This window comes from Vicugna pacos, chromosome 16 (assembly GCF_048564905.1).
Source record: "Vicugna pacos chromosome 16, VicPac4, whole genome shotgun sequence".
NCBI classification, from domain to species: Eukaryota; Metazoa; Chordata; class Mammalia; order Artiodactyla; family Camelidae; genus Vicugna; species Vicugna pacos.
Window position 1 is genome coordinate 9,990,672 of NC_133002.1, and position 15,130 is coordinate 10,005,801.

Below are 15,130 nucleotides of genomic sequence, written 5' to 3' on the forward strand. Positions count from 1 at the left end.
GCAGAGGGGACTCCTCTCCTACATGAAGGTGGGAAGTCCTGGGAAGAAGGAGAATTGATGTAGGGACATCCTTGTAGTGAGGGAAGGAAGCTGGGGCTCCCCCTTCCGTCCCGGAGGAAAGAGTTGGAGGAGGAGACAGGAGATCAAATGCCAGGGTCCTTGTGCCCCCTCCAGCCCCCACCCACCCTGCCCCCATCACAGGCGCTCAACTTAGTGATGCTGAAGAAGGATGCACAGGGTTGTTGGAGGAGCTTGAAACAGTGAAGGGGGTGGCCCAGTGAGCTGAGCACAGCCAACATGGGGCCCTGGTTCTGAAAGAGCAGCCCGGCTGCTGTCTGGGAGACAGGCCATCCTGGAACACAGTGGAGGCACAGCCTAGGCTGAGGGTGAAGCCGGGTAGGGGGGCCCCGGGGCAGCACCCCAGGTCTCCACGGCCTGTGTGTGCTGTGCGGGGAGCCAGTGGTTCTGGAAATACAGAATACATGCTAATGGCGGGATGAGCACACAGGCTCACTGCGTGCATATGGCTTGGACCCCAGATTCCAGGGAGGTGTCAGCACGACTCCCCCAAAGACCAGATGGTGTGGCTGACCACTGAGACAGAGACTAGGACAACCCAAAGGATCCCACTAGGCTCGAAGCCCCCTTCTCTCACCATGAGCGCATGAAAGCCCGCAACACTCAGGCACCCTTTCAGGGAGGAGCAGAGACAGAAGGAAGAAATCTGAGAGAGGGAGACAGTATCGGAAAGGGGCCGGGTTATTCAGCAGAGACCATCAAACAGTCAGAGACCAAGACACTATTGATTAGAGAGTTTAACGTCCCCCGTTTCCCCTGCTCTCGCCCAGGGTTAGCCCAGGGACGCAGGATGGTGAGGGAGATTAGGTCAGTTGTAAAGAGAGAAATAAGCTATGTTTTCTTGATACATTTGAGCAAAGTTGGGTACATTTGTGGCCCTAATACATTTGCTTAAAATCGTCTGAGATTATTTTTAATTTAATCACGCCATGCGTTCATTCATTTTCATGGTAAAAAATTCTAACACTACAGTTACGTTAAAGTCCGTCTGCCCAACCCATGCCACTCTCCCCTCCAGCAGCGCCTATCATGATCTGTTTGGTGTATCATTTTCTCTGTATTCACAGATATAAATATACAAACTTACGTGTAGTGTTTTTGCCCCCAGAGCTTTTAAGCACTCCCCATTTCTACAAGATGATTTCTGCTCTAGCTTTGAGACCCTTCACATCCCGACTCCTGTCAGTCTCTCCTCATCTGTCCACCACTCTCCTGCCAGACTGGACTCTGCTATGCTGAGAAATGTGTCTGGTTCTTTTCGCTTTCTTCCCTTTTGCATGTGCTGTTCCTTCTTCCTGGAGATGTCAAACCTCTTCAAAGTCTGGTTCAGACACCGCCTTCTCAGGAGGCGCTCCCATGCCGCCCACGCCTTTCCCTGTGCGTGAGCTGGTAAAAGAAATGCAAATGAAGTTGCCTACCTGAACCATAGCAGCTACCTGCTGGTTTAACTGGGTTAATGCCAATTAAAATCACAGGACAGCTAAATTTAATTTTTGACATTTGATAAATGCCAAACATCAATGAAATTTTCATTAACATACAGAATAGCAATGTCTTTATGTCACTGGTATGGAAGACACTTTCCTAATTTCTTCGAGGTGGTTAATCTTCCGTGCAGACATCAGAAGGGATTGGATTTCCTGCCTCTCTTGGCTCTTGTCATGTCAGTGATGGAAAATGATTTGAAAAGAAGTAATTGCCCTGGGCAGTGGTGTCCGTTTCACCATTATCAGGAGATGCATAAATGAGACGGCGCAGATGCCATGGGCAGGGGTGGGTCACTGCCCCCGCCTCCTCTTCTCTTCTAAGCAGATCTAAGGGACAGTGTTTGCCTGGGATGTTATACCCATTCCATGATTAGATGTGGGTCCCCTGTGAGTTTCCGTCGAGACGTATGTTCAATTTGTTGGGTCATATTTTTGCGGCAGTAAAGGGCCATCTAGTTGACTTCAGCTCAGCCCCTCCGGGTCCTATATTCATGACATCCCAGGCTGAGAACAACACGTGAGCAGAAGCCCACAGAGTAATAAGAAACAGAGTCCTGAACGGGCCAGACCCACCCCGGATGCTGATTCCGGCCGTCTGCTGCTGCCGTGGCCCTTCCTGGATCTGTGCTCAGCCCGCTGGCGCCTATCACATCAGATGCTCGGGGAAGTACGTGGGAAGCTGGGGTGCCCTCAGAGTGCACACACCGAGAGAAAAGCAATCAAGGTGTTGGCAGCCCGTTCAGAACAAGCCAAGCGGGTTCAGCAAGAACCTGAGGGTGGCTTGGGGTTATGTTAACAGATGGTGGAGAGAAAGCAGAACGCTTCACCTCCCATTTGGTGCCTGTCACCCGGCTGAGAAGACTGATCTTCCCCAGTAAAAAGGGTAGCGCAATCGCTTTGTTCAGAGGAAATTGCAGAGCCGGATGTGAGAGGAGTTTGGACAAGAGCCTAGTCTCCGGGTGTTTTGCTGAAAGATAGGTCATTTAAAGTCTTTCAGGCAGCAAGGGGTTAACCCATTGCTGGTCCAAAGAAGGAGGGTGAGAGGGCACAGTGTCTGTGGTGGATTCACGCATCCACAGGCTTCTTTTTGGTCTGTGCGATCCAAGGGAAGTAGAGCAGAGATTTTGGGACAAGATGATCTGAGTTCAAGTGGATGTGGGCAAATCATACAGCCTCTCTGTTACGGTCAAAGACCTTTGGGTTGCAAGGAACTGAGACTCACTTAGGCTCACTCAGGAGGAAGGGGGAGGCAGTCAGGAAAGCAGACGTCCCAGTAGGTATTTCAAGCCGAGGGGATTTCATGTCGGAAACTGATCACCTGGATATGGGAAGAAAGAAAGGGCAGAAAGGGGGATACAGAAGTAGCCCAGGGGTTAGTTCCTGCAGGAGGCAGTGACCTCCCCTTGGGCTAAGGAAACAAAGGGGAGAGGGTGGTGTTGCCAAAAGCTTGGGGAAGGGCTGCTGAGGAGGGCAGACTCATGAGTGCTTCCAGCCTCATTACTTGTCCTCAATGGGCTCATCCCTTTGGTCATATTTCTGACCATATTTCATTCCACTTTCACATAGAATGAAAAACAAGAGAGTCGTGGGATGAAGGAGTTAGAGTAGTGCCGGGAGTGGGGAGGTTTTTGTGGCAAACCCTGGAGAGGACTGCTGAATTCGGACCACTCATGAGTTTGCAATAAACTCAAGGTGGCCAAGAGTAGAGCGGGTGGAAGTTAGGTGACCGTTGCCGTCCACCCGGTGTTGGAGTGTTCTCTTGCAATAAATGACCACACATTTCGCAGCAGGAAACAGCAGACATGTATTATCTCACAGCTCCTTTGGGTCAGGAGCTAGGCATGGCTTCCCTGGGTCTTCCACGTGGGGGCTCACAAACCTTTGATCACAGTATCAGTTGGGGCTGGGGTGTCATCGGAGGCCAAGGTTGTCTTCCAAATTCCTGTCGTTGTTGGCAGGATTTATTTCCTTACATCTATGGAACTCATGGTGCTTGCTCCTTCAAGGCCAGCAGCAGAGTGTCTCTGCCTTTTTGACCCTCTTTTAAAGGGTTCACCTGCTTAGGCCTGGACCTAATACCACCCTGATACTAGTGCTTTGTGACGGCCTCCACCAACAGAATATGGTGGAAGTGATACCGTGATTTTAGAGGCTAGGTCATGGCCATGCCATGCACTCCCTCCTTGTTTTCCTGGGATGCTCATTCTTGGACCTTTACCCACGTTGCCATGAGGACACCCAAACAGCTCACATCAAGGCCCCCAGGGACAGCAACTGAGGTCCCTGGCTCATAGCCTCCACCAAACTCCCAGTCATCAGCCGGCGACCACCTGCCAGCCAGGTGAGTGAGCCATTTTGAAAGTCAACTCTTTATCCCTCATCTGCATGCAGCAGAGATGAGCCATCCTGGCTGAGCCCTGCCCAAATTCCAGATTCGTGAGCTAAACTATTGTTTTAAACCTTTCAGTTTTGAGATAGATCCCTGATGCCCAAGACCACAAAGCTAGTCATTTCCAGAGCGGAACTCAGACCCATGTCTTTCTGGTCCCAAATCTCTGCTCTCACCATCATGCTCCATTATATAATGCTCATCTGTGTCTGGATCATACTAAATGATCAATAAAATATTCCTGCCCTTTCTCCTTTCTCCCCAGAGGCTCAGAGGAGGACACGGTTCCATGACCCAGTCAGCGTGGCCACATTCCAGCGTGGGAGCTCCCTCCTGCAAAGCCCACTTCATCTTAGGCGAGTCTGCATCTTCTTGAGTGTGGGGAGCAGAGAGTCCCAGGTTAAACAATGCTGCTTCTTTATCCCAGCGTTCTTGAGCTGGGAAAGCATTTGCTAACACGCACTTGGTCTTTAGCCGCCCTCTGAAGGGCCACCCAGTATCCACAGCAGCAGCAGGAGGAAGGTTGAATTCAAGGCACTGCTGGTGGGTTTAGGGCAGTGTGAGTGCTCCAGGGGCTGTGATTGCTTTTCCGTCTACCTGGGAATCTCCAGCAGAGGGTTTTCCTCCACCTCTTCCTCTGGGGCTCACCGAGTTAGAATGATAGTTGGCAACAGCAGCAGAATTGATGGGGACGGGGATGGAGTTGATGCTTGTGAGCAGGTGTGATCTACTGGGGTTGCTCAGAGCATCTCTGTCTGAACCCTTACCCTCGGGATCATCTCTAGTGCCTGGACTTCTGCTTTCAAGGGCTTGGCTAGGACAAGAGGCCGAGCTGGCATATTGGATGGACACAGGAGGCAGACACGCCTTCCCTGGACACCTCATCTGCTGCAGGCCAGCCCTGATCAGGCTGCCTCCCTGAACTTCCGCATATGCTTTTAGCCCGGGCAACCTGGATGGAAGGCATTAATGTACTCATTGATTCATTTACTTATCTGTCCACCACCACCTGTTATCTGTCTATTTATTAAAGACAGTACAGCAAAGTGGTTTATGTGATGGGCTCTGCATTATATTGTCTGGGTTCGGATCCTGTCTTCACAGCTTACTAGCTGTCCATGGCTTCTCTGATCTTCATGCAAAAAGTGGGAAAACACGGGACTGACACCTGCCTTAGGCTGGGCTGTCATGAAAATCCAGTGGAGAAATATGTAAAGCACTTGCCCCTGGCACCTTATACGTTCTCTGTACCTGCCACAGTTTTGTTATTGTTTGTTGGTGGTGGTTGTTAGTGTGTGTTGGGGGAAGCTTAGCAGATGGTCTTTGTGAGTTTTAAGCAAAGGTGCTAAGAAAACACAAAGTTTACTTTTCTATTTCCAGAGGGCTCAAGTTCCCAAGGGAAAGAAGATGTTCCCTTCACTGCCATTTCAATATTGGTTAACGGCGTATCATGTACAATCTATGTGCTCGTAAACTTTATATCATTTACTTAATCTCCCCCAATTTCTTGGCGGTATGCTCTGAATACTCTCATTCCACAGAGGAAGACCCTCAGGCTCAGAGAGGGCATTTACTTGTCCAAGGTTGCCCAGCTGAAGTGGGGGTCACCCTCGGGGCTTCCCACATCCACGTCATCCCAGTCTCCCCTTACAAGTGATCCCAGGACCACCTGGGAGGCCACCAAGAGGGTTCAGGTTTGAGGACATCTCAAAGGGGCCTAACTGGCACTCCACCAGCTTTGAAAACCTCTTCAAAGCCACGGCTAAGACACACGCTCTTTGGGGCGCCTTTCAAACCAGGGCCTTCTTTCCGTGAATTCAAGCAGCAGGGCTGAGGACAACTATGGGCTTGATTAGCTTCGAAGAACACACTTTAAGCCATTTCCTCTCCTTGTTTGAACCATCAAAGGGAACTTTCGGGTTTGAATAGCAACTTCAACTTTCTGCCTTAGTCTGTAAGAAAGAAAAGCATTCATTCAGACAGGGGGTGATGTCATCAGCATTTTTTTCAATTTCAAATGAGTTTTCCAAAGCTGGTGGCTTCCTTTGGTGGTCAGAGTGCGTCTGATGTCCCGGAGCTGTAGGGTTGTGCCAGACTGGCTGAGAGGGGAAAAGCCTTTGTTTCTCGGGGTGGGGGTGGTGCGTGGTCCAAGGACTGGTTCTTGCTTCCTGAGCAGAGAGGATGATGGGCAGCCTTGGGCCAGGGTGGGCAGGGCCTCTGGGCACAGATGGACAGACCAGTTTCTGAAACATCCATCCTTCACAGTGACCTTGTCAAGGTGAGCGTCTCTTAACCTGGTCCTAGGCTTGGCAGAAACCCCTCACCAAGGGGGAGTCTGGGAAGCTGTCCGCATGAGAAAGCAGAAAGCAGGTTTCTTTTGCTCATTCGGCCACAGTAAGCTGTCCTGGTTGGAGTCAGAGAGAGAGAGAAAGGTCACCGATATGTCTGACTTCTCCGAGCAGAGCCAAGTTTAAAGATCTAAAGCAGGGGTTAGCAAACATTTACTGTAAAGAGCCGGAGAGTAAATATTTCCAGCTTTGCAGGTCAGCAGGTGTCTGTTGCAACTGCTCAGCTCTGCCATGCAGCAGGAAAGCAGACGCTGATAATACGTCCATGAACGAGCATAGCTGTGTTCCGATAAAACTTCGTCAGACCCTTTAAGGATGCTCCAATCTTAATTTCATGTGATTTTCACAAGTCATGAAATATCATTCATCTTTTGATTTTTCTATCTAATCATTTAAAAATGTGAAAACTCTTTTTTATATCTATCTATCTATAAAATTGACGTATAAGCGGTTTACAAAGTATTAATTTCCGGTGTACAACATAGTGACTCAGTTATACATATATATATTCCTTTTCATATTCTCTTTCATTATAGGCTATTACAAGGTATTGAATATAGTTCCCTGTGCCATACAGTAGGACCTTGCTGTTTATCTATTTTATATATAGTAGTTGGTATCTGCAAATCCCAAATTCCCAATTTATCCTTCCACTCCCCCTTTTCCCCCTGGTAACTATAAGTTTGTTTTCTATGTCTGTGAGTCTGTTTTGGTTTTGTAAGTAAGTTCATTTGTGTCATTTTTTTTTTTAGATTCCACATATAAGATGCCATACAGTATTTTTCTTTCTCTGTCTGACTTACTTCAGTTAATATGATGATCTCCAGGTCCACTTATGTTGCTATAAATGGCATTATTTCATTCTTTTTATGGCTGAGTAATATTCCATTGTGTATATATATACCACAACTTTTTTATCCAGTCATCTGTTGATGGACATCTCTGAAAGTATGAAAACTGTTTTCATGGGTCATACAGAAGCAGGTGGCAGGCTGGATTTGACCCCCAGGTGGTAGCTTGCCAAGCCCTGATCCAGAAGATGAAGGGAGCTTCCTGTGCCCTAGGCTGGAAAATACTGACAGACCGTGGCCAGAGCAGCTTTCACTGGGTGGAGAAGGAGGGAGGCTTGGAGTGGAAGTGGAGGGCAGCCTCTAGGAGAGAGACAGAGACAGGGGTTGATTTCTGGCATGGAAGTTTTCTGAAATGAGACATGATTCTGCTCAAAAAATATTTTCTAATGTCAATAGGAAAGTTCTAGATGCTTAGAATAGATCACTTAAAAATACATATATATACATACATATATATTTTTAACAAATAATAACTCAGATATCAGGTGTCTAAATATCCCAGGCTCCCATCCTTTAAGATGTGAAGGACCAACTCGCAGGAGTCCTATGTGAATGGTGGAAATCCCGGTGCCCCTCTTCGAATCTCCAGGGATCCCTGAGGGGATGGTGTCTCCTCCTTTTTGCCTTGACTCTCAGTTTTTACCCCCTTCTGTCCATCATCAGTTTGCCTGTAGGACACAGCTCCTGACCATACATTTCTCCCCTGTGCCCATCCCCAGAAAAAGTTCCACGGGGCAGAATTCGCTGAAAATTTGGGCTTCCATATCCTTTGGCCATCCGCACTAGGACATTTTTGTGATCACTGTCTTTCCACACTCCCTTCCTCACCTCAGCCCCTTGCACCCTGAAGTTATTGTGGTCTACAGAATAGAAGACAGGAGCCCACCATAAACGTAGGAAGTGCGGGCTGAGCCCATGGGAGAGAGCTATGCGTTCTGCTAAGTGGAGAGCGGGTTGAGAATGCTTCTCCGAGGTGGGCATTTAAGAAGAAATGTTTCGCAGAGAAGGAAGGGGAAGGGCATTTGGGCAGAGCGGAGACCTTGAATAAGGGCTGGTCAAACCCCATGAAGGAATCAATCCTCATGGTTGGATTTCATGTGTCTATTGTTTGAACTCATTTTTTCTCTTCCCAAAGAAAAGCAATTACTTTTCTAATCTTTGTTTCTTCGGGCCACCAATGTATTTTGCATCAGTGTTCTTCAAATCGTTAATTTCTTTGAAGTGTCAGAAACAATGAAAAATGAAAATATTTTATTTAACCAGATTTATAAATTAATGGTAAAGGTTTGCTGAATAAAATCCTAGAGTTGAACATCCTTAAATGTTCTCGGAGTTGATACTTGCAAAACAATCCTTTAGATATTCTCCCAAAAGGAACGTCAAAGAGTAGCTTTCCTGTGGAGGACATTTGTGGTCCCCTCCCAGCATTCATTCTCCACTTTCCAGCGGTCCTGATTTCTGCTTGGGGGGTCCATGCGGTGCTGGTGAAACTGACTTCACCTCCAACTCTGGTTCAGGCACTTGGAGGTCTAAGATAATCAATGCATTTCACCCCTCTGGTCACAGTTCAGGGGTGAGCACCTGGGTGGGGCCTGCCCGATCAGAGCAAATGGCAGTATTCTTGTCGGGGACGATGGCGGCCTTCTCCCTTCTGAACAGGGCACTGTGGACAGAGGTCTGTCCACCTGGATTGCTACAGCCCCGAGAGAAGCCAGCCTGAGGATGAAATTGAGCCAAGGAAACAGCAGAGAAAACAGCACCAGAGGTCTGATGACACCACAGACCCCTGGATCAAACTGAAGCTGAAGGCTGATACCTTTGGACTTTTTGTTTCAATGAAACAACAAATTCTCTTTATTGTCTTAGCCAAGTGGACTTCACCGCTCCATTCTGAACTGAAATCATTCTCAAGATGGAACTGGATTTATGTCCACCACTTTGTGGAGTCTTGTGAGTACTGGAACTCAGAGTTTGAGAACCCAGGTGCCTATATTTTCTGGATCTTGGGCTACATCAGTAATAATCTGGATCCATTAAAGTCTATTTAGTATTTGCATGAAAAGAGAGATTGGCGGGGCAGAGGAGAATCAAAAACATGGAGGACGTTTTCTCTTCTGCAGTGATGAGAATTCAGAAGAAAAGCAGCTGTGATGTTTTTACTGGGATTTGGAATTAGAGCCAAACACACAACTTCCCCGCTCGGCTGTGCCAGGCAAGGTCTGACAGGGAGCGAGTGGGGCCGACTTTGTAAACCTCAGTGGGGTTAATGAGGGACATGGGTTTTTCTTTCTCTGTCTTACTTAAACAGCAACAGCTCACTGTGGCCTAAGAGTTGGAAACCAACTCTTTAAGGGACCAAAGAAGGCAGCTATTCTCTTTCTTTTTCTGATTCTGGAAGTTGTTATGTGATCATTGCAGACATTTTAGAATATGTGGACAAGTATAACCAAAAAAAGCAGCAAACATCCAAATCCCCCAAATCAGGTCTTCTTTCTTTTATGTAATTTTATGTCCTGGGCATTTTGCCCCTTAAAAACATCTTTGTAATCACTTTCAGTGGCTGCATCCTCTTTCACTATAGGGATGTTTCTAAACACAAGCATTTTCCTTTTGTGAAACACTGAAGCAATTTGTTATTTGTTGTTTTCTATTCAAAATTATGTTATGATGAACTTCTTTGAGCAAAATCTTTGTCCACATCTCTGATGATGCCCTCAGGCTAGGTTCCCAGAAGGATAATTACCAGGTCTAAAGATTTGAATATTTTTGAGGTTATTAATACATCTTGCCAAATGGTTCCCGTTAGCCACAGGTGAGTGCTTATAATGGCAAAAATTCAGAGGGGATCGGTTCTGTGGTCAAAGGTGGGTGAATCAGTCAAAAATCAGTCAGATTCAAGCATTGAGTCATTGCCTGAGTGCCAGACCTGGCACTCTTTCTAGTCTTTGCCAGCCATTGTGCATGTACAAAATGTTTTTATGGGGATTTGGGTGGGAAATCCTAGAGAGAAATAAAGGGGGCTCTCTTGGTTCCTTTAGATGAGTTTTTATTTTTATATTTACTAACTAATAAATTCCATATTCTCCTAAAAAAAGCAGAGAAAATGACACCAAGGCCCTGATGGCACTATGGACCCCTGGATCAAACTGAACCTGAAGCTTGGTTACCTCTGGACTTTTTGTTTCAATGAGAAACTAAGATGCTAGTCAGCAGACTGTCTCACCCAGTGGGTTAGGTAGCAGACAGGCCACATGGCAGAGGGACTCACTCTTAGAACAAAGGCTTAACATGGCCCAATCTTTGCAAGCTTCTTCAAGCCATTCTCTAGTACTCTCTCCTTTCATTTGGCCTTACTCTTTGGTCCTTCCTGAAGTCTGCCTAAGTCCTCTGGACTTGCCAACAGCACTTGCTTCCTTGGTTGTGGCCCCCAGTAATCTCTGGGACCTTGTTTGTAGCTCTGCCTCCGTCTCTTTGCCCAAGATAATCAACCTAGCCCAACCCAGGCTTGACCCAGGATCCCTCCACCCCAACCTGCCCTCTTAGCTTGCCCTGCTTCCTTGAAATGCAACAGGACACATCCCAGACCCACTATGAGTCTAAGGGACCCAGCCTCAAAATGCTTGGAGCAGTGGCTCCAGCCGGCACAGATGGACCGACCATGGTACCAGCGGGCACTGGCTGGAGGAGAACAGGTGACACCAGGCAGCCTCAATCCTTATGCACACAACTCTGTTGCCTGGGTCATAGCCCTGAGGGGCAATGATGCATTCCTAAGACCACAGTGCCTCCTTCCACCATCTTGAAAGCCAACCATGGTGGTTTGAGTCTCACATTGCCATGTCTCTGGTTCTCTCTTCCAATTCCCTCACCTATTTTTATGGACACTTGTGATTACACTGGGCCATCCAGGAGCACCCAGGATAATCTCCCTATTATAAATCCAGCTGGTTAGCATCCTTCATTCCCCTTTGCTATGTAAATTAACATAGCCCTGGATTCTAGAGATTAGAATCTCTAGATTGGGGAGCCATGATTCTGCCTACCACAGGGAGTAACTGCAGGAGGGAAGGAAAGAATAGCAAGGAATTGAGCTAATAAAGTCAGGTGGAAGCCCTAGTCAACCAGCCCAGACAGGGAGATTTTATGGAGTTTGGGAGAGATGGTGTCCCAAAGGATACTGTTGTTAGGAAGAAGAATGCATGTAAGTGGGATCACATTAGCTGACACCCCCGGGGTTCCAAGGATTTAGAACCCCTTCCTCCTCCAAATCTGGTCAAGTCACTGCAAGCCACAAGCTGTGCAGAGGCTTCCCCACCTTACCTCCCCAGAAGAGTCACCAAGGACACCAAGGTGGCTGTGAGAAGGGAAGGGATGCTCCTGGTGGCCCGAATAAGAATTCAGCATTCCTTGGGACTTAGCTCATGCTCCCCATCCCTGTGGTCCCCAGGGACCTTGGGCAGGAGTGGAAGACTGGATGGTGGTAGAGGGCACAAGGTGGAGGAGTCTAAGGACTGGATGCTCCAGCTCAGAAAGAAGGTGACTCCTGGTTCTGGTTCAGCCATTTCTTGCCTGGTGCCAGCCTCTCTCCCAAGTGATAGCTTAAATCCCCACCTGTTCATTTACTAAATCATCACAGGGCCTCTCTTCCATGCCACCGTGCAGGGCGTTGGACAGTGAGTAAAATGGTGTCCTGGCCTCAGAGAGCTCACAGTCCAGGGCGGGTTTTACAGTTAAGTAAAATTACACATCCGTGTGACAGGTGCTGCAGAACCAGCCACTGTGGGGGCCTGTGGGGCCTGAGGCACATCACTGGGAGCTAAATAAACAGGGCTCGTGTCTGTGTCTATGAAATGTTGTACACCGAGTCCTCCACCAGGGCCCTTTGCTTCCAATTACAGCTTTGTTCCTGCCTGAGTGCCAAGTTGGAGCCCGTGCGTACTATTTTGACGTATGGCCCCTTCCCAGCAGTTCAAGGACAGATCTGGTCGCTGGGCAGGTTTAGTAAACGGAGAGGCAGCATCTGCAAAAGAAAGATGCAGAGTGGGGCCAGGAGTCATCCCCAAGATGCCCGGGCTGCGGGGCGGCATCATAGACCCGGGGGCGGGCTCGGAACTTCTAGGCGGCAGCTGTGGCGGGACCCCTGCTGGGACTCAGCAGGAGAACAGAATCCCTTTGCATAATGAGTGTGAGAGCTGTAAAGAGGAAACTGTAAAGTGTTCTCACATAGTAGATCTGGTGCCTCTTCCTGCGCTGGCCTCGACCATCAGTGGCCGAAGCCCTTGAATGGAGGTGGGGTGGGCCGGCTGGAGACGGACGAGGTCAGGGGAGGGGCCCAGAGCCTCTGAACTAGGTCCACTCTGACCCACTCACTTAGGCGCAGAGAATTCAGTCCCCGTTCAAAAGGAGCAGAAACCGGGCTGCGGAAATTAGTTCTCTCCTTGTCCTAAGGAAAACCCATTCACGAGGACTCCCTCCGCCGGGCGGAGGAGCCTTACCCCTCTGACAGCCCCGAACCCGTCAGAGGAGCTGACACTCGGAGGAAATTAGGCCTGAACCCCGCAGTGGGAACAGCCTGCTCTCAGTACGCCCTCCATATGGTTTAACAATTTGAGATTTCGTCCACGTCTCCAGGGAAAGCTGGAGGGGTTCTGATGCTCTTCCTACGGCTTTTCCAGCGTGCGTCTCTTCTCATCAATAAAAGATTGGGTTTACTCACTGTGCGAAGCCGAAAGAGAAAACAGGCGCAGCTATATAATATTTCTCTTTAATTACTGTTTATGAAAAAAAAAAAGCACATGAGTGCGGATATTAATTATTCCGTATTGTTAGACGAGGAGGAACTACTTACTAATTTTAACTGCGGCTTTTACGTAGAGGCTGTTGCTCAACATCTTATTAATTTGAGTAAATATTAACAAACAGTTCCAGCCCCTCCCCCCACGGCCCTCCACGTTCCGCGCCGCCCGTCCCACCTCCACCCGCGGCCGCCCCCCATAGTAAGTGCATCCTCTCGGGCGGGGGAGGGGGTGGGGCTCCTTTTTTGCTTCACTGAAGCGCGCTGTTGGGCCTGAGCATAACAAAGCCTCCTCTCAAGAAGAAAAGCTCTCTGATTTCAGGGCTGTTTTCCTCCCGCAGCTGTCAGTCAGTCGGGGCGCCCTGAGACTCATGTCGAAATGCAAGGAAATGCTTTTCTATTCTTCATGCCTATTTCCATGCCTGGCACATGCGCCCTCTCGGTTGGTAGCTTCCTTGTCTCTGGTTCCCCCACTCCCACCTCCATGAAAGGCACATATGGATGAAAGGCACCTATAGGTGGCCAGTGGCCCCCCGGGCAGATTAGCCTGTATGAGATGCGGGCTCGAAAGCCCCCAAAGATCCCACTGATTGCATCCTCCTGCTCATAAGGACGCTGCACCGGAAGTCGTGGAGCGCGGGCGGCATTGGAGGGGAGAGAGTGGAGGGGGAGTTGGCCTTAGCGTGCTCTCAGCAGAATCCATCTGGTGGGGTGGAGCCTTACCTCACCCGTCATAAGTCTTAGCAAGAAGCAGCAGGAGATCCCAAGAGCTGGGAAGCTGGAAGCGGATGGTGGTTTGGAGCTCTTGAAACGCACACTCAGGGTATCTGTATTGGCACAGCAAAATATCCAACACTAAGGGACCCAAGACAACAGCTAATTTACTCTCTCTCACCACTGTGTGCTCAGCGCGTGGGGCAGGGCTCCGGGGGGGAGTCTTCGTCTCCGCGTGGTTTGTCTGGTATGGCGAAGGCGCCTATACCCTTGCTGGGGACGGCGGGAAGGCCAGACTCCGCTTGGCATTTCAGGAGAGTGGGGCTTCTTACATGGTGGCTCAGGGCAGCTCAAGGGAGGCTCCGAGAGACCTCTCTCCTGGAGGAGTGGCAAGACTTCTTCTGACCTCGCCTCGTGGTCCTAGAACGTGACTTTCCTCTCATTCTGTTGGTCCAGCAGATCACTAAGGCCAACCAGGAGTGAAGAGGAAGGGAACTGGACTCCACCTTTCGTGAGAGGAGCAGCAAGGACCTTGTAGCCATCTTAACTCTTCCCTTGATTCTGCTCAGGGGCTCCCCAGGTCTGGCAGAGGCAGCAGAGCAGTGATGGAGTCTCAGTCTGCTGGCCTGGGTTTCAGTGTGGCCATTTCACTCAGAATTTGGTTAACGTCTGATCTCAGTCTCCGAGCCTCAGTTGCCTTATCTGTACAAAAACAAAAACAAAAACAAAAACAAAAACAAAAACAAAAACCACAATAACTCCAGCGCTAAAGGATTAGTGGGAGGATTAAGTAAGATCACATATAAAAAGCCCAGACCAGGGAACTATATTCAGTATCTAGTAGTAACCTATAGTGAAAACGAATATGAAAAAGAATAAATATGCGTGCGTGTGTGTGTGTGTATAACTGAATCACCATGCTGTACACCAGAGACTAACACATTACAGATCGACTATACTGCAATTAAAAATTAATTAAAAAAAAAAAAAGCCCAGGCCAGGGCCTGCCATCCAGAAGCTACACTATCTATGATGGTTTTGTTCTAAAGATGATTGTTCAACAAGGACAATGATGTGCAAAGACTCAGGGAGGTTGTTCGTGTTTGTTATCAACATGTAGTTTCAGTCTCATCTGTGGGCCATGAAAAAATTTTAGTGACATTATAAAAATAGACTAGAAAGGGAAACAACAGAATAAAAAACAAAGCTACATCCTGTGTAATCGAGGCATACTATAGTTTTTCAAAACTTGTTTCAGTTATATGTGTGTGTGTGGTTATTTGTATGTACTGGATCACGATGTGAAATGTATTGTTTCATTTAAAAAATATATATATTTACTGAGGTTCATGGTCAAAAACGTTTGAAAACCACTGAGAGAGTGAATGTGAAATATTTTGGCCATCTGCAGTACGCTGTCATTCAAGAGTGCAATCCTTGAGATGCTGGGTATATCTGAGAACCTGGGG

At 48.3% G+C, this 15,130-nt stretch overlaps 1 long non-coding RNA gene across 1 annotated transcript in view; it reads left to right on the forward strand.

The window, feature by feature from the left end:
* The window catches only part of LOC140686283 (uncharacterized), a 98,142-nt gene extending 93,885 nt beyond the window's left edge, over window positions 1-4,257 (forward strand). Inside the window, exon 3 of the long non-coding RNA XR_012059993.1 lies at window positions 4,220-4,257. This is a non-coding gene — a long non-coding RNA (uncharacterized lncRNA). The remainder of the gene's footprint in view (window positions 1-4,219) is intronic.
* Window positions 4,258-15,130: the final 10,873 nt, after the last annotated feature.